Below are 24,868 nucleotides of genomic sequence, written 5' to 3' on the forward strand. Positions count from 1 at the left end.
AAGGGAAAGGGACCTGTATGTGCACGAATGTTTGTGGCAGCCCTTTTTGTAGTGGCTAAAAACTGGAAACTGAATGGATGTCCATCAGTTGGAGAATGGCTGAATAAATTGTGGTATATGAATATTATGGAATATTACTGTTCTGTAAGAAATGACCAACAGGATGATTTCAGAAAGGCCTGGAGAGACTTACACGAACTGATGCTGAGTGAAATGAGCAGGAACCAGGAGATCATTATATACTTCAACAACAATACTATATGATGACCAGTTCTGATGGACCAGGCCATCCTCAGCAACGAGATCAACCAAATCATTTCTAATGGAGCAGTAATGACCTGAACTTGCTATGCCCAGAAAAAGAACTCTGGGAGATGACTAAAAACCATTACATTGAATTCCCAATCCCTATATTTATGCACACCTGCATTTTTGATTTCCTTCACAAGCTAATTGTACAATATTTCAGAGTCTGATTCTTTTTGTACAGCAAAATAACGTTTTGGTCATGTATACTTATTGTGTATCTAAGTTATATTTTAATATATTTAACATCTACTGGTCATCCTGCCATCTAGGGGTGGGGGTGGGGGGGTAAGAGGTGAAAGATTGGAACAAGAGGTTTGGCAATTGTTAATGCTGTAAAGTTACCCATGTATATATCCTGTAAATAAAAGGCTATTTAAAAAAAAGAGAATTTCTTTAGCTTTTCACAGTATCCATAGTATTTAGTATTTCACAGTATATTTCACAGTATAATATGTCACTTAATTTATACTCTTGTCACCATAGCAAAGTCATGGAGACTGTTAAGGGATGGGATAACTGTGAGAATACTTTAAGAATTAGAGTCCTCAGGATTTGACTTTGTCGGGATTCTGACTTTTTTTAGCTGTAATTATTTCTCCTCTTTTTTTAAAGAATGCTATAGACTTGAAGTGATTTGAAGAAAATAATTTGCTGTTTTTGTCAGTTTATTTCTTTATCCATTTAAAATAATTATCATCTAAAGAGATAATAGAGTGTAAATCATATTCTTTATACTTATAAAACTACATCATATTCATTTATTCACTGGATAATTTGATGAACATATCTGGTTCTGTGATTATATTATTTGAATTGGGATAGAATGCATCCTTTGGATAATTGCAGGCTAAATATTCACAATTCACTTAATTGTTCTCAAGACCTTTCTATTTTCTTCTTGACTATTCTCTTTAGTTTATCAATGACTTTCCTAAAATTTAATGAAGATTTTAACTTTTATAAGAAGACTGAAGATTCTTTTATGATATGCACATTAAAATTCACTTTGCTGGATTTTAAATTTTTACAGATGTCATAGCTATTCTGCAAAACAAACAAACAAAACAACAACATCAAAAAAAAACTTATATTTTCCTCAATTGTAGTTCAATGTTTTACCAAAGTTTTTTTTTAGTTCAATGTTTTACCAAAGTTTTTTTTTACCACAATCATTTTCAGAGATTATAAAAATATCTATATACTCTTATAGTTACTTATTTACAGACACACACAAACACAAGTATGCACCCTCTTCTTTTTTCTGCTATCCACTATCACATAATATTCAGAGTAACATATAAGGAGAGATGGCCCTGAGACTTAAATGAACCAACTCTGTTTTCCATGTATATATTGTACCCACTCTAATCTCTCTTAGTGATCTGAACAATTTACTTCTTGGTTTAAAACCTCTTCTTGATCATTAGTCAGTTAAATTTATTGATATTATTCTATTTGCAACATCTCTGAAAAACAGTAATACACATTTTCAGGTTCATTATTAGGGGATAGATTTTATATGGCAAGTAAACTAAGCACATATAAAATAAATGTCCTTGGTAGCTAACTCTGCCTTTTGCCCTCATTTATCCTCTTTCAGTATTCTTTCTTTCCTTTCATTTATCAAAACTTTTCAGCTCTGTCATAATGACCTTATTTTGCATCATCAGTGAAGAAAGTTATTTGATAATCTCAATTATAAGTTTTTCTTGACAAGGTGAGACATGATAATGCACTTAATAGGATACTGGATTTAAAGTTGGATAATTTGGGTGAAAATACCAAGTTTTATTTAATAACTAGATAATGTTAATTGCTTCACTTAATTTTTCTGAGATTCAGAGAAAAAATGAGCCTGAGAAAAGTTTTGTGACTTTCTAAAAGTAAATATACATCTGAGGAAGGATTTGAACTGATATGCATAACTCCAAGATTCAAATTTTATTCACTCTACTCTTTATATGCCTCTCTCTCCCCTAACTCAGGTAATACTACCAGCTAACATGACCACTACTGCCATCATAGTTTTTTGCTTTCTCTTCCACTACCATTGTAGCATTTAAAAAATACCTACCCTATCTAAGAGTACCATTCTCATTAAAGTCTAAGAAGAAGACAATGTTTCAAACTTTATCTCCCAGAAACCCATAATCATCCAGCCTCTACTTTTCCTTGCCATCAGAAAGCTATCTCAATGCCTGGTTACCATTTACAAACCCATTTCCCTGGTTGTTATATGAAGTACATTTTGGAATCCTTAAAGTGCTATAAAATTTTTAATTACTCTCCCAATATTGTGAGATGCTGGTTGCAAGGTCCTGAAGGGGTAAGCTTTTATATAACAGATATAGTCAGTGATGTTTTAAATAAGGATGAAGATGTGAATCATAGTAATGATGTTCCTACTTTGCTTTATTTCTGGCTGTCTTTAACACACTACAGAATATTTTAGAAACCATTTATTTCACAAGGAAGAAAGGGAAAAAAAAACAACTCTTATCTCTGTTATGCTACTTCACTTTGGAAAAAAATATTGAATTAAATTGGGAGAAGAATGAATTTAACCAGAAACAAGATCACAATTCCAGTTATCCCCAGTATAGCACAGGACATTGTCACCCACAATATTTCTATTATATTTGAAAATTGTTTTTCAGGCATTAAAGTATGCTATATGTGGCAAAGGTTGCCCATAATCAACAAAACTCCAATAGAGTTAATTTATATAACATGCATATATAAAATGTATAAATATATATTGTTATCACATACCTTATATATGTTATAAATATGTAAATATAATCACATATATTAACATAAAACCTACCCATTGTTCCTGATTAATATATCTGATCTATATCCAAGATGTTCACTGTTCTGAGGCTGTTGAAGTAATTTTATTTTTCTTTATAGGTGACACAAAATGACAGAAAGCATTTCTAATAAGTCACAAATAGAAAAAAATAGAATTTAAAAAGTATTTTATTGAAAATCAAAAAGATTACTTCAGCTAACTTTCAAGCAAAGTTATCCTGATAGATACATTTAAAAGAAAATGTCTCAGTATAGGAACAGGTTTTAAAATTTGATGGGACTTGGTGGCTTTCCTTTCTCCATTTTTCTTCTAACTCTGTTTTAATATTCTTTTTGAATTCTTCCAATAAAGCTTGTGAAATGGATTACAACTCATATCACCCTTTTGGGCTACATCTGGGGCTGATATGCCTTTAGGGTTCTTAGGACTTGAGATCTGTTATTCTCTTTCTCCATAAAAATTGTCTATGGTTAGAGTGTCTTTTTTTTTTTTATTTTTTTGCTCATTTTTCTTTTAAAAGTTGAGGCTTGCTATTAAGGCAAAGGGGCAACAGTCTCTTTAGTTTGCCCTGTGCCCGGTTTTGCTTACTGACTTCAGCTTCTGGGTAGACATGTCCACGTTCAATTTTTCTGGGGTTCTGGGGTTTAGAGTCTCACAATTTTCTTTTTGTATTTGTTTTGTGTGTCTCCAGCAAATCTGCTGAACTATTGGCTTGTAACCAGGACAGAATAGCCCAAAAGCCTCACAGATGATTCCCAAGTGCACAGATATCACAGCTCCCTGGCTCCCACCCCAGATCCTTACCCTGGCATCCCTGCTATGCAGTCTGGGCTCAGTAGCCTCTTCCCCTGTCCTATTGAAACAGACCTTTTCTGAATTCTTCCAAAATATCTTCTGCTGAAAATTTGTTGTATTCCAAATATTTATGGGTTCTATTGCTCCAAAACCAATTCAGAGGCTTAATCTTCTGTTGATTTGAGGAAAGCTCAGAAGAGCTCAGAAAGAAACATGTCTACTCCCCATCATCTTGACTCCTCCTTCATAGGGCTCAACTTTTAAAAAATGAGCAACAATTCCAAAAAGGGCCCTGACTATATAAAGCTACCATGGTGACAGGATATATCAGACCACAATCTTAGAAGAGGACAGCAATGGCAAGTCACTTACATGTGAAGCCTCAAAGGAAAATAAAAATTGTTCTGAAGCTCAAAAAGTTCTCTTGGAAGAGTCCAAAAAGGCTTTTTAAAAAAATCAAGTAAGAAAAGTAGAAGAAATTTTTGGGAAAGCAAATGAGAATTATATAGAATTATGAAAAAAAATCAGCTTGAAAAAGGAAGCATACCAATTGACTGAAGAATAAAAAACAAAACAAACAAAAAAAAAATCCTTCCTTAAATAGATTTTATGAACTGGAAAGATATCCTGAAGAAAACAATACTTTTAAAAGTAGAATTGGACAAATCAACAAAGAGGTAAAAAAGCTAATTGAAATAATAATTCAGTTATGGAATATGTAAGAAATGACGTAGGATGAATACAGAGAGGCTTGTAGAGACTTACCTGAACTGAAGCTAAGTGAACTGAGCAGAACTAGGAGATCATTATATACTTCAACAATGATACTGTATGAGGATGTATTCTGACAGAAGTGGATTTCTTCAACAAAGAGAAGATCTAACTCAGTTTCTTTTTCTGTCTTTCTTTCTTTCTTTTTTTTTTTTTTTTTAAGAGAATAGCCTTTTATTTACAAGTTATATGTATGGGTAATTTTACAGCATTGACAAGTGCCAAACCTTTTGTTCCAATTTTTCCCCTCCTTCCCCCCACCCCCTCCCCCAGATGGCAGGATGACCAGTAGATGTTAAATATATTAAAGTATAAATTAGATACACAATAAATGTACATGATCAAACCATCATTTTGCTGTACAAAAAGAATTGGACTCTGAAATATTGTACAATTAGCCTGTGAAGGAAATCCAAAATGCAGGTAGGCAAAAATATAGGGATTGGGAATTCAATGTAATGGTTCTCAGTCATCTCCCAGAGTTCTTTTGCTGGGCATAGCTGGTTCAGTTTATTACTGCTCCATTAGAACTGATTTGATTTATCTCATTGCTGAGAATGGCCAGGTCCATCAGAATTGGTCATCATATAGTATTCACTTCCCTTCCTGAAAAGTCAGGGGGGGGGGTCATGATCACCTCCTTTTTGGTGCTTTCACCTCTTTTCCTGAGAAGTCAGGGAAGGTGTGATCACTTCCCCTTGGGGGCTCTGACCTCCCTGAGAAGTCAGGGATGGCATGACCACCTGTGTTCTAAAACAAAAGCAAGCAGGAGATGTAATGGGTTGAAGCTCAGGTTGATGCACTGAGATCCCAAGCACGTGAGGCTAAATAGTAATTGGACAATACTCTATTAATATATATATATATATATATATATATATATATATATATATATATGCTTGGAGAAAGAATGGCCCCTGCCCACTCTTTGTGCAAGTCCTGATGTGTTGTATAGGAAATGATGTAGGGATGATTTTGGTGGGTGGAGGCAGAGGGGCAGGAAGAGAGGCAGGGAGAGGCCACTGGCGGGTTTGTGTTATGGCTGCTCATATTGCTATCGCCATTCCCCTTTACCTCCACAAAGAATAAAGATCAAAGATTTTCCCTTAACCTGAATTCCTGACTCCAGCTGATTTTAAAATACACAGTCATCACAAGGTGACATAATAATTATATAAATATATAAATATGTATGCATATACTGGATTTAACTTATATTTGTACCATGCTTAATATATATTGGACTACTTGTAGTCTAGGGCAGGGCGTGGGGGAAGGGCAGGACAGAAATTGGAACAAAGGGTTTTGCAGTGACTAATGTTGAAGAATTGTCCATGGATTTGCTTTGAAAAATAAAAAAGCTTTAATAAAAAAAAAAAAGGAATATAGTGCAATAAAAAGAAAGGTAGAGGGGATTGTATAAATTATGTGACAAAAAAGAGACAAGAAAGAGCTTTTAAAGTGCAGTGGAAGAATAATCCATGACTACTCAGAAGGACTTATGAAAAAATGCTATCCATAACCAGAGAAAGAATTGACTGTATCTGAATACAGTTTGAAGCATAATCTTTTTTTTTCCTTTTTCTCTTATTTTTCTTGTTTTTTTTTTTTTTTTTTTTTTTTGATGAGGGAGATCTATCTATCTATCTATATCTATCTATCTCACAACATGACTGTTATGGAAATGTTTTGCATAATTTCACATGAGTTTTCTTAATAGCAGATGGGAATGGAGAAGAAGGAAGAGATTTTTAAACAAAATTAAAAAAATGTAAAAATTGTTTCATATTTAATTGAGGATATAAAAAATAAAACACTTAAAAAGAATTATCTTTACATGTAATTGCAAAAGAGAATAATTGAGTTCAGAAAGTCAGACATTAATGAAAACAACTGAACTAAAATAACTCCTTTTAACTGTTCTAATAATGATAAAGTTCTTAGGAGTTATATGTATCTTATTTCCCTGTAGGATTCTAAACAGTTTATTTGTATCCAGTCTCTTGTGATTACTCTTACCTCTTTAATTTTTATACTTCTTTTGTATCTTCTGTTTGAATGCCAATTTTTCTATTGAGCTCTGATTTTTGTTTTATCAGAAATATCTGAAGATCCTTTATTTCATTAAATGTCCATCTTTCTCCTCTGACTAATTATATTCAGTTTTGCTGGATTTCTTATCTTTGACTGTAACCCTATTTCTTTTGCTTCCAAGAAGATCATATTACAAAGTCTCTTCTCCTTTAAATCTTTTGTGATCCTGACTGTCATTCTACAATATTTAAATCATTTCTTTCTGACTGCTTAAAATATTGTCCCTCTGACCTGGGATCTCTGGAAATTGGATATAATATTTCTGGATGTTTTCATTATGAGTAATTCTTTAAGGTGATTATTGGTGTTTATTTCCAATTTCTCTTTTATCCTCTGGATCAATGGTATTAGGTCAGTTTTCCTTGATAATTTCTTGAAAAAAAAAATGATGTCTAGGATCTTTCTCTAATCATGGCATTCAAGCAGACCAATAATGCTTATATTTCCTGTTCTCAATCTATTTTCCAGTTCAGTGGTTTTTCCAATGAGATATTTCATCTTTTATTTCTTTTTTTTATCATGTTTTGATTATGTTTGATATTTTCTTGATGTCTCATGGATTCATTAACTTCTTCCTGACTAATTCTAATTTTTAAGAAAGAGTTTTCTCTAGTGAACTTTCTATTTCTTTTCCCATGTGTGCAGTTCTGCTTTTTAAGGATTTCTTTTTATTGGTGATTTTTTGTATCTCTTCTACCATTAGTCAATTCTATTTATAGGGTGTTATTTTCTTCAGTATTTTAAGGCCATTTTTAAGAAGCTACTAATTCTATTTTAAAATTGCTTTGCGCCTTTCTCACATTTTCTAATATTTCTTCTACCACACAAATCGCTCTAATTCTTCTAGGAATTTATGTTAAGCTTGTATTCAACTAGCACTTTTTTGAAGCTTTGTTTAAAGTTGTTTTCAAACTTTTAGTTTTTTTTTCTGAGTGTCTGTGCTGCACTTCCCTGACACTGCAGTATTTTTTTTTATTGTCAGATTCCTTTTTATTGTTGTTCTTTTATTGTTTGCTGATTTTTCCAGTCTATTTCTCAATTTTGAACTTAATGGTCAAGTTGGGTAATCTTCAACTCTCAACACCATATCCCAAGTTTTAGGCATTTTGTTTGTTTGTGAAACTAGTCCAATGAGTCTTTAAGTTTCCATTTCTCCCAAGATGGTATAATCTTGCCAAAGGTGTAGTTATTGCTGTCTTGGTCTGCTCTCCGGTCTTTACACATGAATGGCTCATAATTCCCTATAGTCACAAGAGCTATTGCTCCTCCTATTCCTAGAAATGAACCTTGGATCTTGCTCTTTCGTTTGCAAGTGATAATAATCTTCTTGGTCCCACATCTGCCATACAGAACTTTTATTCATTATTTATTTATTTATTTATTTTTTTTTTACCTTACTACCAAGGCATCTTTTTTTTAAACTTTTAAATGAAACCTTTTTACTTTCAAAATTTATGCATGGATAATTTTCAACATTCACCCTTTCAAAACCTTGTATTTCAAATTTTTCCCTTCCTTTCCCCATTCCCTGCCATAGATGGCAAGTAATCCAATATATGTTAAACATGTGCAATTCTTCTATACATATTTCCACAAACATCATGTTGCACAAGAAATATCAAATCAAAAAAGGAAAAAAGTAAGAAAGAAAATAAAATGCAAGGAAACGATAACAAAAAAAGAGTGAAAATACTATGCTGCGATACATAGTCAGTTGACACAAACTTCTCTCTGTATGTAGATGGTTTTTTACATCATAAGGCCGTTGAAAGTGGTTCAAATCATCTCATTGTTGAAGAGAATCATGTCCATCCGAATTGATCATCATATATTATGGCTGAAGACACTTATAATGATCTGGTTCTGCCCATTTCACTTAGCATCTGTTCATGTAAGTCTCTCCAGACCTCTCTAAAACCATCCTCCTAATTATTTCTTATAGAACAATAATATTCCATAACATTCATATACCATTACTTATTCAGCCATTCTCTAACTCAGGGGCACCCACTAAGTTTCCAGTTTTTTAAAAGCCACTAAAAAAAGTTTCTTTCCACAAACATTTTTTGTACATGTGGATCACTTTCCATTCTTTAATGATCTCTTTGGGATACAAATCCACTAGAAATATGGCGGAATCAAATGATAGTTTCAGTTTGTTAGCCCTTTGAGCATAATTGCAAATTGCTTTCCAGAATGGTTGAATCAGTTCACAATTCACAATTTGACCAGCAATGTATTAGTGTCCCACTTTTCCAAAATCCCCTATTACTTTTGTCCTTGTCTTAGCCAATCTGAGAGCTTGTGTGGAACCCCAGAGTTGTCTTAATCAAGAACCCTTGAATGTAAAAGTTTGTTTTTTGTTTTTTGTTTTTTTGTTTGTTTTTTTTACTTTATTGCTTTCCTTCTAATCTTTTTTGCATTGGTTTTCTTTGTACAAAATCTTTTTAACTTAATGTAATCAAAATATCCATGTTGTATTCATTAATGTACTACAGTTTTTCTTTGTCCACAAATTCTTTTCTTCTCCAGAGATCTGAGAGGTTAACTATTCTTTGTTCTTCTAAGTTGCTGTCTAAATCATGAACCCTTTTTGACCTTATCCTAGTATATAGCATTAGGTGTGAGTCAATGCCTAGTTTTTGCCATAAGAGTTTCCAATTTTCCCAGCAGGTTTTTTTTTTTCAAATAGTGAATTCTTATTTTAAAATCTGGGGTATTTGGGTTTGTGAAACACTAGATTACTGTAGCCATTGATTAATTTGTCCTGTGAACCTAACCTATTTCTGTGATCGACTATGTTTCTTAGCCAATACCAAATAAATGACCTCTGTTTTATAATGTAGTTTTATGTCTGGTACAGCAAGATCACATTTATTTGTATTTTTCATAAATTCCCTTGAAATTCTTCATTTTGTGTTCTTCCAGATGAAGTTTGTCATTTTTCTGAAGCTCTGTAGAGTAACTTTTTGGGAGTTTCATTAGAATGCCACTGAATAAGTAAACTAATTTAGGTAGTATTGTCATTTTTATTGTATTAGCTTGGCCTACCCATGAGCATTTGATATTCTTATAATTGATTAGATATGACTTTATTTGTGTGGAAAGCATTTTGTAATTGTGTTCATATAGTGACTTTGCCTTGAATTGTAGACCTCCAAATATTCTATATTATTGACAATTATTTTAAATGGATTTTCTCTTTGTATCTCTTTATTCTGGACATTGTTGGTAATATATAAAAATGCTGATGATTTATATGGACTTGTTTTGTATCCTGCAAGTTTGCTAAAGTTTTGAATTGTTTCTAGGAGTTTTTTAGTTGATTCTCTAGGCTTTTCTTTTCTTTTTTTTTTTTTTTTTTAATAATATTTTATTGACAGAACCCGTGCCAGGGTAATTTTTTACAACATTATCCCTTGCACTCACTTCTGTTCCGATTTTTTCCGTCCCTCCCTCCACCCCCCCCCAGATGGCAAGCAGTCCTATATATGTTAAATAGGTTACAGTATATTCTAGATACAATATATGTGTGCAGAACCGAACAGTTCTCTTGTTGCACAGGGAGGATTGGATTCAGAAGGTATAAATAACCTGGGATAGGCTTTTCTAAGTATACCATTAGATCATCTGCAAAGAGTGATAATCTGGTTTCTTCATTATTAACTCTAATTCCTGTCATCTTTTTTTTCCCCTTAATCATTCTTTAAATGTTACATAAAATTCACATGTAAATCTATCTGGTTTGGGAGATTTTTCTTAGGGAGTTGATTAATAGCGTCATTGTTGGAAAGTTCTCCCTTTTCTTTTTTGAAATTAACAATTTGATTTTCTTCTTTCCTTTTTCTAATCAAATTAAGTAAAGGTTTTTTTTTGTTGTTGGTTTGTTTGTTTTTTTCACAAACCACTGTTACTTTTTTTATTAATTCAATAGTTTTCTTACTTTCAATTTTTAGTATCTCTTTTTATTTTCAGAATTTCAAATTTGTTATGTAATTGGAGGGGTTAATTTGTTCTTTTTCTAGCTTTTTCAGTCACGTGCTCAATTTATTGATCCTCTCTTTTTCTCTTTTAGCATCTAGAAATATAAAAGGACTCAAATACCTCAAGAACTGCTTTGGCTGCAATCCACAAATATTAGTTTGTTGTCTCATTATTGTCATTTTTTTTGGATGAAATTATCAATTATGGCAATGATCTGTTGTTTCACCTATTAATTCATTAATATTAGATCATTTAGTTTCCAATTAATTTTGGTCTATTTCCCCCTGGCCTTTTATTACATGTAATTTTTATTGCATCATGATCTGAAAAATATGCATTTTGTATTTCTGGCTTTCTGTATTTAATTTTGAGGGTTTTAATGCTCTTTTATACATGGTAAATTTTTGTACAGGTTCCATGTACTACCAAAAAAAGTATTTTACTTTCTGTCTTCATTCAATTTTCCCCAAAGGTGACTTCCCCATAGCTAACTTTTCGAGAATTCTATTTATCTCCTTAACTTTTTTCTAATTTATTTCGTGGTTCAATTTATCTAGTTCTGAGAGAGCAAGGTTTAGATCTTCCACTAATATAGTTTGCTGTTTGATTCTTCTTGCAGGTTTCATAACTTCTTTTTTAGGAATTTGGATGCTATACCATTTGGTACATATATTTTTAGTGCTGATATTATTTCATTATTTATGGTACTCTATAGCAAGATACAGTTTCCTTCCTTACATCTCTTAATTAGAGCTATTTTTGCTTTTATTTGATCTGAGATCAGGATCACTATCCCTGATTTTTTTTTTACTTTAGAACTTTCATGTACAAAGTGTTGCCAATTAGAATGCCCTGCACCCAGTGCCAACAAAATGTCTTCTGTAATCTCTATCTGACCATTTTTTTCTGACCCCCTTATTGGGTCTAGACTGTGAATTTATAAATTTCTTGATGGTGCTACTGTTATGGCTACTTTAAGGTCCCACAACTATTACAGGCACCATGTGAATTATGCTCTGTGGATAGGCTTTCACCCAGATGCCATTCCAAAATTTGATTTGAGCTGTTTTCTTTTGAAGTTATTTGCAGGGGACTAGTGAAAGAATTTTGTTGAATTGTTTCCTCTAAGCCATCAATTTGACTTTGGTTCTTGTTAAGGGTACTTTTTATATTTTAAAATAAAAGTATTAGTATATTAAAAATGTAAAAACTCTTCTTTGCTTCTTAGTCACAAAAGTAGAGTTGGTCAGGATATTTTGACTGACAATAAAGTTTCTAATTACTTCTCTAGTCTGTTTTGATTTCTTTGGATCTTTACTTTGTCTTCCCTTACATTCCCACTCCCACTCTAATTCTGTGTCATGTTCAAATTTGGTTATCTATCTCTGCTTTTCTCAAATCATTTATTAAAAAAATTAAACAAAATAATGCTAAGCAGAAATTCTTATGTACATTGCATTCTTTGATGTTTGCCACTTTGCCCCCACCCCATGGCACAGTGTAACATCATTTCCCAGATGCTTATGTTAAAAATAGCCACCAGGAGTTTCAGATGTATTCTGTGAAGTTCTGAATACATTGTATTTTATTACTATTTAGTCTACATTTCTTCATCTTATTGACATCAACAAAAAAATGGCTTTTTCAAAACCTTTGCTAAAATACAGGTAAACTATATTCATTGCAATCTTCTCATATTTTGTTTTAGTAGCCTTGTCAAAAAAGAAAATGAGATTATTCAATCATGCCCTTTTCTTTACAAAGACACACTCTAGGTTTGTAATCAGCGTTGTACTATTTTAATATTCTAACTGTTCTTTCCTTTGCCCCACAATCAGGAAAATTAAAATTTCTTGGTACCATTCTAGTTTTTGTGATTTTTTAATATTAGTGACAGAACCACCAATCAATCACATCTTCCTCTTTTATAGCAAGGATGTAGTTCATCTAGATTGCATGAATTAAATTAATCACAGGCATCTATCTTTTAACTTATGTCAATATTATTTATATTGTGACCATTATATTCTATGATATAATTAAACTACAATACATCATGTTACGTTATTATCTCTTAACAATAATAGATAGAAATCATAAATGCTTTAAGATTTACAAAATGCTTTAGAAAGGATCATCAAATGATATTCATTATACTCCTGTGAGTTAAGTGATATCATTATTTATATTTTACATATGGGGAAATTAAAGCAAATGTAATTTAAATGACTTGCATAGAAGCAAATAGCCAGTGTCTGAAACCATATTTGAATTCAAGCCTTCTGTATTTTAAATGCAGCACTCGATTCACTGCATCATCTTCCTAATTCCTTGTTAGTATATTTTCTTTATATGTTTTATATACTTCTTACTATATCATTAGATATATGCATTACTTTATTCATTTTCCTTTTCTCCATTGCATTTTGCTTTTTCTAACTTTTTTTCTTAAAATTTTGATGCATTGAAAAAGCACAATCATTTCCCCAAAACTCTCTTTTTCATCTTTCTCTATAATAAAGAAAAACAGTTGACTCATACAATTGAGATATTGTTCATATCTGAAAATGTATGCCACATTTTACACATGTTTTTATTTACTAACTTCTTTCCCAGAAATAAAGAAAGGAGACATACTTTATCATGATTTAATTTTTTTCTGGGATCATCATTTGTCATTACCATAAATCAAAATACCACAAATCTGTTTTGCATTAGTGTTTTTTCAATTTACATTCATTCAAAATGTAAATATAATAATTGTTTTGTCAGGCCTACTTATTTTAGTCTGAATCGGGTTATATGAACTTTTGCATTTATCCATTTATAATATTATAATTATAGTGTAGTACTGTTCCACTAAATAAAGAGTTATAAGACAAAATATAATTGACCTTGATAAACTCAAGCCACCTGGACTATATGAAATACTGTAACATTGATTCATTCATCTAATACTGTACCAATTGAAAGATGTGATCATTGAGCCATTGTTAATTATCTTTGGCTAATAGAAGACTAGATGAAATATATAATTATAAACTAATGTCATCCCTTTTATTCCACAGTGAAAAATTGGATTTTATACGGTGAGATACTCTCAATTTTTAGACAACTTCTAAATTGTATTATGAAAAGGTGAACATCTAAAAGAAACACACAAACAAACACACAAACAAATAAACAAAGAGTCAGCATGGTTTAATTAAAGACAGGTCATCCAGCATAATCTATTATTATTATTTATGATATTATATCAACTTTGAAAAATAAATTTTAAATTATTGCAAATGTTAATCTCCAAAATTAATTATATTTGTTTTTGCTTGAAGATATGAATATCCTATTTATGAATAAACAATTTGTTTCTAGCTACTGCTCTACCTGTTCATGATAGATTAGAAAGATATTATGAGTTTTCCTCCAGGATAAACAGATAGGGATGGTGGCATATATTAAAATTATAAAAATTACCTTTAATTTTAATACACATTTTGAACACAAAAGTACAGAATTACTCTACTTTTTCAACATTTATTCTCAAAGAACAAGATTCTGTATGGATTTCTAGTACACATAAACATATCAGAACAATAAGGAGACTATAATCTTAGTGATATTGATGCAAAATAAATTACTTATACATGGATTATCTAGGTGACAAAATTTTGGTCCTGGGAAATTTCTTCTATTAATTGGTTTATAGCTACATTTCTTCTGCCTAAGAAAGGAACAATACTTTTAATGTAAAATAGTGCTAGTTAGTTAAATTACACAAAAAAAGAAAATGAAACTCAATGCTTACCAAAAATTCTTTGTTATTCTAATATTCATAAAAACAATCAGCAACTGTTATGCTACATTATGGGTTTACTTTTTGTAAAGACTTTGTTACCCAGTAAAATTCAGCAAAATACTTTATAGTTGAAGCATTATTTCTCTCTTCCTTTTCTGAAGATCTTCTATTCAATACATTTTCCAATGTTAAAAAAAAAAAAAGATACTATTTGGCCCTGTAAAAAGAAACACAATACCAAAACAATATACTCTATCTGAATGGGCCAAAAACATTGCTCTATATCTAAATATTTCTATCTGACCCTTCATATTTCAAATCAACTTTTAAATACTTTATAACATATTGTGGAAAGCTGAAAGTTTGGAAAAGTGTAGGTTCTTGCTTTCATGGATATGACAAACATAAAAAACATCAAATAGCAAACAATGGATCATCAATTAGTGAAAAAAAATCAAATTGTGCACTATTCTTACTAGATTTCTGACTTGGACAAGCTTCATTTACCTTTATTATCCTAGATTTACCTCCATTCCTTTTAAATAGCATTCAATTGTTTCAAATTCTACCTTTAGAAACATTTTATTGTTCTTTTCCAAAGGATATCTTGTAAATAAAAAGAAACTCCCAAGAATATCTTGTAAAATGCAGTTACTTCTGAAGATAACATTTAATTAGTTCATAATTAAGTTGATGTCATTATCAGAAGCACTTTTCAATTAACAAAAGGGTTTAAGACAAGGAGGAAAAAACGTCAGGGTGGAACAAAACTGAGCATAATTTTTCAGGAGAAAAGATGAAATAGAAAAGAAATCAAGTTAAACTATTTGCATTCCTATATGGGAAGAGGGTACATGTAACTTTTAAATAATTATCATATTTATGGTAGTAGTAAAGAGAACATATAGATTAAGAATACAGGTATAAATGATTATTATGAAATGATTTCAACAAAATATAAGTAGAGGGAGAGGGAAATGCACTAAGGCAAAGGAAAAAAGTAATGAAAGAGAAAAAACTAACTCACATAAAAGAGAATTTAAGGGGAAAATTTTACAATGGTGTATAAGATGGTGGGGTTAATTGGCGTCACTTGAATTTATTCTCATTTGAATTAGTTCAAATAAGAAATCGCATATAAAAATTGATACTATAATTGTCTACTGGGAGATGGGAGGAGAAGGAAATAAAAAGGAGAAAGAAGGATGAAAGAAGTAATGGCAGATTAAGAAAGGTAGATGCAGAAGCAAGATTGACATTGGAGGAAGACAGGGTAAATAGAGAAGGATAAACAGGGGAAACAGGATGAAAGAAAATATAGAATTAATCATGATAAATGTGAATTTCAATAGGATGAACTCATGTAAAATGGAAATAGATAGCATAATAGAATTAAAAACCAAAATCCTGCAATATGTTGTTTACAAAAACACATATGAAATAGGAAGTCACTGATTCAAAATAAGGAGATATAACAAAATCTATTATGCTTCAGCTGAGATAAAATAACCAGGGATAACAATCATGATCTGAGATAAATCAAAAGCAAAAACAGAACTAATTAAAAGTGATAACGAGGGAAACATAATTTAGCTAAAAGGTACCATAAATAATGAAGTAATTTCAATACTAAACATATATGAACCAAATAGAATAGCATTCAGTTTTAAAAAAGTTAAGTAAGTTAGAGGAAAACATAGCCAACAAAAACATACTGGTGGTAATTTCAACTCTTTCCTCTCAGGATTACATAATTCAATTACAAAATAAACAAGAAATTAAGGATGTGAATAAAATATTAGAAAATTTAGATATAATAGACTGCTAAGGGAAAATGAATGAAAACAATATATAATATTTTTTTTTCTCAGCAGCACATAGCACCTGCATAACATAGATTATGTATTAGGACATACAAATCACAAAATCAATTGTGGAAAAGAGGAGAAATTAAATATATCCTAAATATATTATAATGCAATAAAATAACATTCAACAAAGGAAAATAGAAGTTTAAGTTAAATTATTTGGAAACTGAATAATCTAATTATTAAAAATACATGCTTTAAAACAAATTGTAGAAAAAATTGACACTTTCATTAAAGAAAATGAAAAATGAAAATGAAAACATAGTCAAATTTATGAAAATACACCAGTACTCAGATGAAATGATATATCTCTAACTATCTATATGAGTAATATAGAGAAAGAGAAGATAAATGAAATGGGTATGATACTCCCTAAAATAATAGAAAAAATGCAAATCTCCAATAAAAAACAACTTAAAATCCAGAAAATCAAAGGAGAGACTAATAAAATTAAAAGTAAGAAAATTATTGAAAGACAATCATGATGATAATCATTGAAATATTGAAAGAAAGAGTTGTTTTATGAGAGAGAAAAAGCAATAAAATAGATAAAACCTTTATTAACTTTGAGTAAAAGAAAAGAAAAAGAAAACCAAATTATTAGTTTCAGAAATTAAAATATATATAAATTTACCAAAAATAAAGATGACATTAAAATAATTATCAATAAATACTTTGAAAAATCATCTGCCAACCAAACACAAAATTTAAGGGAAATGGACCATTTAAAAAAATAAAATGCTCATGTTAAAAGAAGAGGAGCTAAACTATATAAATGAAACTGAGAAAAAGAAATTGAGAAACCTAACAATGAGTTTCCTAAGAAAGTATCTCCAGCACTGGATGGATTTACGAGTGAATTCTAACAAAATTTTAAAGAATGATTAATTTTAGTCCTACATAAACTATTTGGGAATATAAGCAAAGGAGTCCTATGAAGCTCCTTTCATAATACATACACACACACACACACACACACACACGTGTTATATGTTATATATTGTTATATGAAGAAAAAAGCTTTTAATAAAATACAGCACTCATTTCTTTTAAACAACTAGGGAGCACAAGAATAAATGGAGTTTTCTTGAAAATGATAATAAGCAGTATCCCTCTAAAATCACCAGCAAGAATTATTTGTAATGGGTATAAGGTAAAATCATTTTTTAAAATCAGGAGTAAAGCAAAATTTTTTACTATCATTATTATTTTTCAACACATGTAATTACAAATAAAAACAATAAATAATAAAAAACAATCAGAAATAATAGCTACATGAAAAAAATATGTTAACAATGAAACATACCAACATTTATTGTAATGGGACAGAATTCTGTACTTGAAACAAGGATTCTTACAAGGTGCTCACTCAGTGGAATTGATAAGACCTGGTTACTTGTTTAGTATGGTGATTAATAGTTCCCTAGTTCTGTACCTGTACTTTCACCCCCTTTTTTGAGAAGTCTAATTTTTTTTTATTTTGGAGGTTGTGAAGATCGCCTATTTTTAAATCAACAGGAGTCAGGAATTCAGGTTAGGGGAAAATTGTCAGTCTTTATTCTCAGGGAAGAGGTGGAAGGGAATCGGCGATAGCAACGTGTGCAGCTGAGTCAAGAAGCTAGCTAGACCAGCAGCCAAACGACCAGCAGCTAGGAGTATCGAATCCAGGCCCAATCTCCCCCAGCTTCTCTTCCTGTCTCTCTCTCTGCCTCCACCCACCAAAATTGTCATTTCCTATACGACACATCAGGACTTGCATGGAGAATGGGCGGGGGCCATTCTTTATCCAATCATGTATATTAATAGAGTATAGCCCAATTACTATTTAGCCTCATGTACTTGGGACCTCAGTGCATCAACTCAAACCTCAGCCCATTACAGGGGATTCTCACCTCCCTAAGAAGTCAGGGAAGGTGTGACCACCAATGCTCTAAAACAAAAGAAAGCAGGAGATGTAATGGGCCAGAACTCTGTACTTGAAACAAGGATCCTTAAAAAGTGTTAAGTCAGTGGAATTGATAAGACAAAGGTTATCTAGTATGATGATTAATAGTTCTCTAGTTCAGTATGATTGACTTAATCTTACCACAAATAATGGTTGTCTAGTGATATAATGATTGGTTTATACTCAGTATACTGTAAATGATCTAATTATAATAGAGGATAAAAACTGGGACAAATTCAGCCAGGGTGGGACTCAGAGATAGATTCATTCCATCATGCACCTTTGTGGTAGCTGGTGGCTGAAGCACAAGTTTTGGGACTCAGAAACAGATTCACTCCATCTCATACCACCGTGGTGGCTGGACAGTCCTCCTGCTTTCCCCACGGAGACCAAGACCAGTCCAGAAAGCTAGTTGAGCCCCTGGCAAGGAGACAATAAAGAATTTGGATTTTAACAATTTGTGAAAATACAGCCAAAGCAGTACTCAGGGGAAATGTTATATCTCTTAATACTTATATGAATAATATAAAGAGAATCAATGAAATGGGAATGCTATGATGATGTACTTAGAGAATTCTAGAAAACCAGCATAAAACATAATAGAAACAATTAAAATCTTCAGAAAAATTGCAGAACATAAAATAAATCCACATAAATTACAAGCATTACCAACAAAATCCAACAGGAAGAGATAGGGAAAAATAATCTTTTAAACTAATTGCAGATATTATGAAATTCTTGAGAATTTATCCACTAAGACAAAGTCAAGAACTATATGAGCAGAATTGCAAAATACTTTTCAGACAAAGTCACTTTTAGACAATTGAAGACATAATAATAGTTCATTGGTAGGCAGAGTCAATATGATAAAAATGACAATGCTATCTAAATTGATTTACTTATTTGGTGCACTATACATAGTGTCCACAATATTGTACAAAAATCAACTGTGGATGACCTCGCTATTCTTGTCAGTACAATAATGTGAAACAAATCTGAAGGATTTATGAAGAAAAGTGGTGTCCATCTCCAGGTAAAGAACTGATAGCAATGGGATACAGAGTGAAAGATAACTTTTAAAAAAGACTATTATTCTTGTTTTCTTTTTGTCTGTATTTTCTTTTGTAACTTGGCTAATATGCAAATATTTTGCATGTCTGCAATGTATAATCTATACACAATTGCTCTCCTCATGGAGATGGGGAGGAGGAAGTAAGGAAGAGAGAGAATATGGAATTCACATTTTTTTAAATGTTAAAAATCTTTGTTTATATATAACTGAGAAAAATTGAATCTTTCTTTTAAAGAAGAGAAAAGGGTAGTAAAAGGAGCACATTATGCAAAGATATGAAATAAAAAATGGAAAGTCATGTGTGAAGAAATGTAAAAGGCCAACTTGGTCACACTATACAGTTCATGAAGGGGGGAAGGTGTACAATAAATCTAGAAAAATTACCTAGATTCAGAATATGAACTCAGAGAACCTCATTTATGTTTCTGTCTCCACAAATTTCTGACTGTGTAATATCTCTTCTGTAGGTCAGAATTTGTTTTTATAAAATGTGGGTAAGATGTGGGAGGAGATATGGGTAAGGAGAGAGTAATGGGGGGAAGATTTTTTTGGAGGGAAGATAATTTGATGAATTAAGATCTAAGATTGTCCATAATGAGTCTAAGTGATGTGGTGTGTGTGTGTGTGTGTGTGTATGTGTGTTTGTGTGTGTGTGTGTGTGTGTGTGTGTGTGTGTGTGTTTGAGAGGCAGACACAGATATTGGCAGAAACATAAAAAGTAACAGAGATAGAGACAGAAACTGAAAGATTTCAGACAGATAGTAGGTAGAGGAAGTCCAGAAAGACAAATCTGACCTACTTAATGTTTTCCCCTCTTCCTTTCCCTGACAGTGTTCCATTTGTAACAAGACCCTTCAGAAAACAGAAATAGATCAATCTTTCTGTCAAATCTTTTTTGAGTTTATGCAGTATCTAAATATGAATTCTGAAGATATGATTACATTTTTACAAGATTGTTTTAAATCATGTTATGAAAAAAATCTCTTTTGTCTCCTGGAGGACAAACCCAAAAATAGAAGTCAAGACTAGGAATACATTAGTATGTAGCCAATTTTTCTGAACATATTCTTTCTGGGAACTTTAAATATTTCCTGAAATAATTCTCTTAACAATGATTTAACCTGATCATTGCTGATGTAGAATGATCCTGTTGCATAGTAAATAATGAAAAAATCAATACATATTTTTTTTTACAGAATATTCAGAGAAGTAGAGCTGGAAGAGAGCTCAAAGAGCATTTAGTCATCTTTTTTTACAAATGTGGAAAATGAAACCCCCTAACGCAAAGTAAATTACCCATAATAATCCAAATAATGTTAGAGATAGGATTTTAACCTCTTTTAACTGCTAAAAATATTTTTCCCCTTACTCTGCTACACTAACTTCTAAGTGGAATAAAATGAAATCAAACTTTTTATTGTGTATATTGTGTCTTTAATAGAATTTATGCTTCTTGGGGACAAGGACTATTTTTTTTTTGTCTTGGTATCCCTAATAATTAGCATTATGCTTTGTGTATACTAAGCATTTAATAACTATTTGCTGTGTTAAAGTAAACTGAGAAGTTTTATGACTTGGCAATTCTTTTGCCAACTATTTATAGCCAATTGTCATGCATAATAAAAAATTTTGGACCAAGAAAGACTTAGTTTCCAATACCAGCTTTAACTCACACTGGCTATTTAACCTTGAGCCAGTAATGATCCCTTAGTGTTCTAGGCAAATCTCTGTATGTTGTATAGAACATATATACCTGCATTGGTAAGGGGAATTTCTTCACTGTCAATTAAATCCAGCCATTATACACTTATCACTGTACAACAACAACAACAAAATTAGATATAATAACTTAAAGCTTTCTCCTGGGTATGTAAAAGAACTTAAGGTAATAGAATGCACACTTTTCAAATGTTTTTAACTTGGTATGTTAGCTTTCCATTTGAAATGTCTTTTTATTTCTAGTTCATTAAATTGCATGAGATAGAGAAAATAGTTCACTTTATTGAGAATATTATAATTTCTTTGAGGCAACTTCATATATCTTGACTCATCCAAATATTCCTTGATCTGCTCTGTACAAAATACAGAAATTCATGTGAAGGAATTCCATCACAGAATAATATGTGCTGCTATTTTTTCAGGGTGACCAAGTTCTGTGTTGTAAGCCAAACCTCTTTCTTACTTTGCTTTCCTCATTATGAAAGGGGAAGATGTATGATGCAAATTCAAGAGGCATTAGTTATATTTTAACATAACAGAACAAGTCAGTAAATTCATTACATTCTCAAGACTGAGAAAGCACCTGTTTTATTTGTTGCCAAGAGAGCTTTATTTTGAAAATAGGAAAGTAGCAGCTGTTGAAAATGATCAAAGGTCTATATATAAATATTACTGTGGTTCTAGTAGGTAGGTTGGCTTCAAGTATAATGGTATATCAATGGAATTGCACCGTTTGCTAATAGTCCAAAAACAAGCTTTTTCTGGACCTGCAAATTTGATCTTTTTATTCATAGTATGTAATTCCACTGGAGCTCAGCACAGCATGGTTTAGAGATCAGTCAGATTATGGAGTGGGGTAAGCAAACTTCTAAACAATTTTTATTGATATCAACATTTTAAGTGCATCTTGATACTCAAAATATACTTTTCCTCCAAAAACTTTGATTTAAACTATCCAACTTTTTTTGAAGAGAGAAATTAGAATGAAAAGGAGACAGGAAGATTGTTGGAAGATGGGGTCAACTTTTATTTTTTTTTCCTGCAGAAGTTTTGCTGTTTTTTTATGACTTATAAGCTTCAGAACTATTTCTAGCTATTAGTTACCAGGAAGGAACAAAAAGAACAACTACCAAACATTCTGAGGCCCAATGGAAGCCTCTGTTGTATTTTGGACATGGGGTATTGGGCTCCCATCCTGTTTTCTCATTCTGTCTCTATGCCAACATTGTGCTTTCAGATGCCCTACTTTACCACATTGAAAGCACTGACGAGTCTCTCTGGAAGACCCTTGCCAAAAGGGACCCTGTCTTCCCATGTTGGGATCTTGGGAAGTCTGCATCATAGCCTGGCTATAAAAGACATTTGTGCCCACTGTGGCACAGCGTCTTATGATCTCCTCTAAAGGAGCATCCTTGCATAGTAGCCCTGAGTGAAGCAATGCTGGCAAATGAAGACCAGAAATTAAGTAGGAGTTGATACATATTTTTATGGAGTAATCATAGTGAAAGGGAATGCTGTGAAGCAGGTGCAAGTTTTGAAATCAAAACTATTCTTGTAAACAAACTCACATACCTTCCAAAACAAGTGAATGACAGGCACATGACAATGCAATTTAGGGAAACACCTTTCCATCCTTATCAGTGGCTATTTGTCCATCATGATGTCCATCTGATAAGATCAAAAAAATTCAAGAAGACCTGGAAACTCATCATAAATGCGCCAAAAGAGGATTAGCTTATAATTATGGATGACTTTAATGTTAGAATAGGCTCAGAATACCAAAATGGCAAGAAGTCCTTGGTAAAAATGGAGTTGGAAACAGCAACAGCAATGATCATTTAATATTGAAAACTTGTATATCTCTAAATCTTCTCATCACCAATACTGTATTTCATTTACATAAATGCAATAAAACTTTGTGTATGTATCCTTGTTGCAAATATTCACATTTAATAAACTGTGATTATAAGGAGAAAATACATTCAGGTTGTGAGAGTGACCAACACAATCTGTGGTGCAGAGTACTGGACTGATCATAGACTTATCCTCTCCAAGCTGACTATTCATATTCAACAAAAGTGGCAGCCCCAAGGCAAAAGACTACTAGAAGAATTAATGTCAACAGATTAGAGTACTTCGCTGAGTGAAGACAGTTTGTTGTCAACTTGGAGAGTAAGTTGAATCAACAAACAATTGGCAACAATGGAGCAGAAAAGAAGTGGACAGTTTTCAGAGATTTGATGTACAGCACTGTATTTGCTCACCTGGGTCAGAACACTTGTAAACATCAAGACTGGTTTGATGAAAATGATGGGGAAATTCAGAAGATGCTAAAGGAAAAAAAAATGAGAAATACATTGGGTATACCAGCAGGATAGTTCATCCATCTTTATGAAGATAGTATTCAATTCCATCAAAAGTAAAAGTACAATCAAAACTTAGAGAGATGCAGAATCCTTGGCTCAATAAAAAGGCAGATTGAGATTCAGTTTTATGCTGATAGCAACAATCCAAAGTGTTTTTTTATGATGCACTAAAGGCTATTTATGGGCCAAAAACTTACTGCATCTCTATTACTCAGTGCTAATGGTGATATCCTGATTAATGATAAGAATGGATCTAAGAGAGATGGGCTGAACACTTCTATAGTGTTCTAAAAAGACCATTATCTATCAATGCTGAAGCTATTGATCATTTACCTCAAGTTAAAATCAATCACTCTCTAGCTCAAGTTCTAACTGAAGATGTTTTGAAAAGCCTTGTGATACTTTCATGTGGTAAAACACTGGGTGTTGATTATATTCCAGCTCAGATTTGCAAGGTGGAGGTTCCATTGCTCATATAAAAGCTGAATGAAATTTTCCAGATTATATGGCAAGAAGAAGTTATGCCCCAGGAGTTCAAGGAGGCCTCCATTGTCCATCTTTAAAAATGTAAAGGGAATAAATTCTCTCTTAGCCATTGTTGGTAAAATTCTTGCCAGAGTCCTTCTTAATAGGCTGAACTTACATCTAGAAAAGTATCATCTATCTGAGAATCAGTGTCGCTTAAGAAGGGGCTGAGTTATAGTCCAACTGATGTTTACTGCCCAATAACTCCAGTAAAATTTCAAGGAGCAGAACTGAGGTCTGTATACAACATTTGCAGATCTGAGCAAGGCCTTTGATACTGTCAGTTGTGAAGGCTTATGGAAAATTATGTAGAAATTTGGTTGCCACGAGAAGTTCATCAGTATAGTACAGGGGTCCTCAAACTTTTTAAATAGAGGGCCAGTTCACTGCCCCTCAGACTGTTGGAGAGCCGGACTATAGTAAAAACAAAAACTTTGTTTTGTGGGCCTTTAAATAAAGAAACTTCATACTCCTGGGTGAGGGGGATAAACATCCTCAGCTGCCACATCTGGCCCGTGGGTCGTAGTTTGAGGACCCCTGGTATAGTATGTCAATTTCATGATATCATGCTTGCCTGAGTTCTAAACAATGGACAATGCTCATGAGCTTTCCCATTTCCCAGAAATGGAGTGAAACAAAGCTGTGTACTTGCTTCCATGGTTTGGAGCATGAAGTTTTTAGCCATGTTGTCAAATGCCTTCAATGAGGAAAAACATGGAATCAAAGTCAACTTCTACACTGATGGTAAATTCTTCAATTTGAAAAGGCTACAAACCAAAGCTAAAGTGGAAAGAGTGTTGGTGCATGGT

This window comes from Sarcophilus harrisii, chromosome 1 (assembly GCF_902635505.1).
Source record: "Sarcophilus harrisii chromosome 1, mSarHar1.11, whole genome shotgun sequence".
Classification (NCBI taxonomy): Eukaryota; Metazoa; Chordata; class Mammalia; order Dasyuromorphia; family Dasyuridae; genus Sarcophilus; species Sarcophilus harrisii.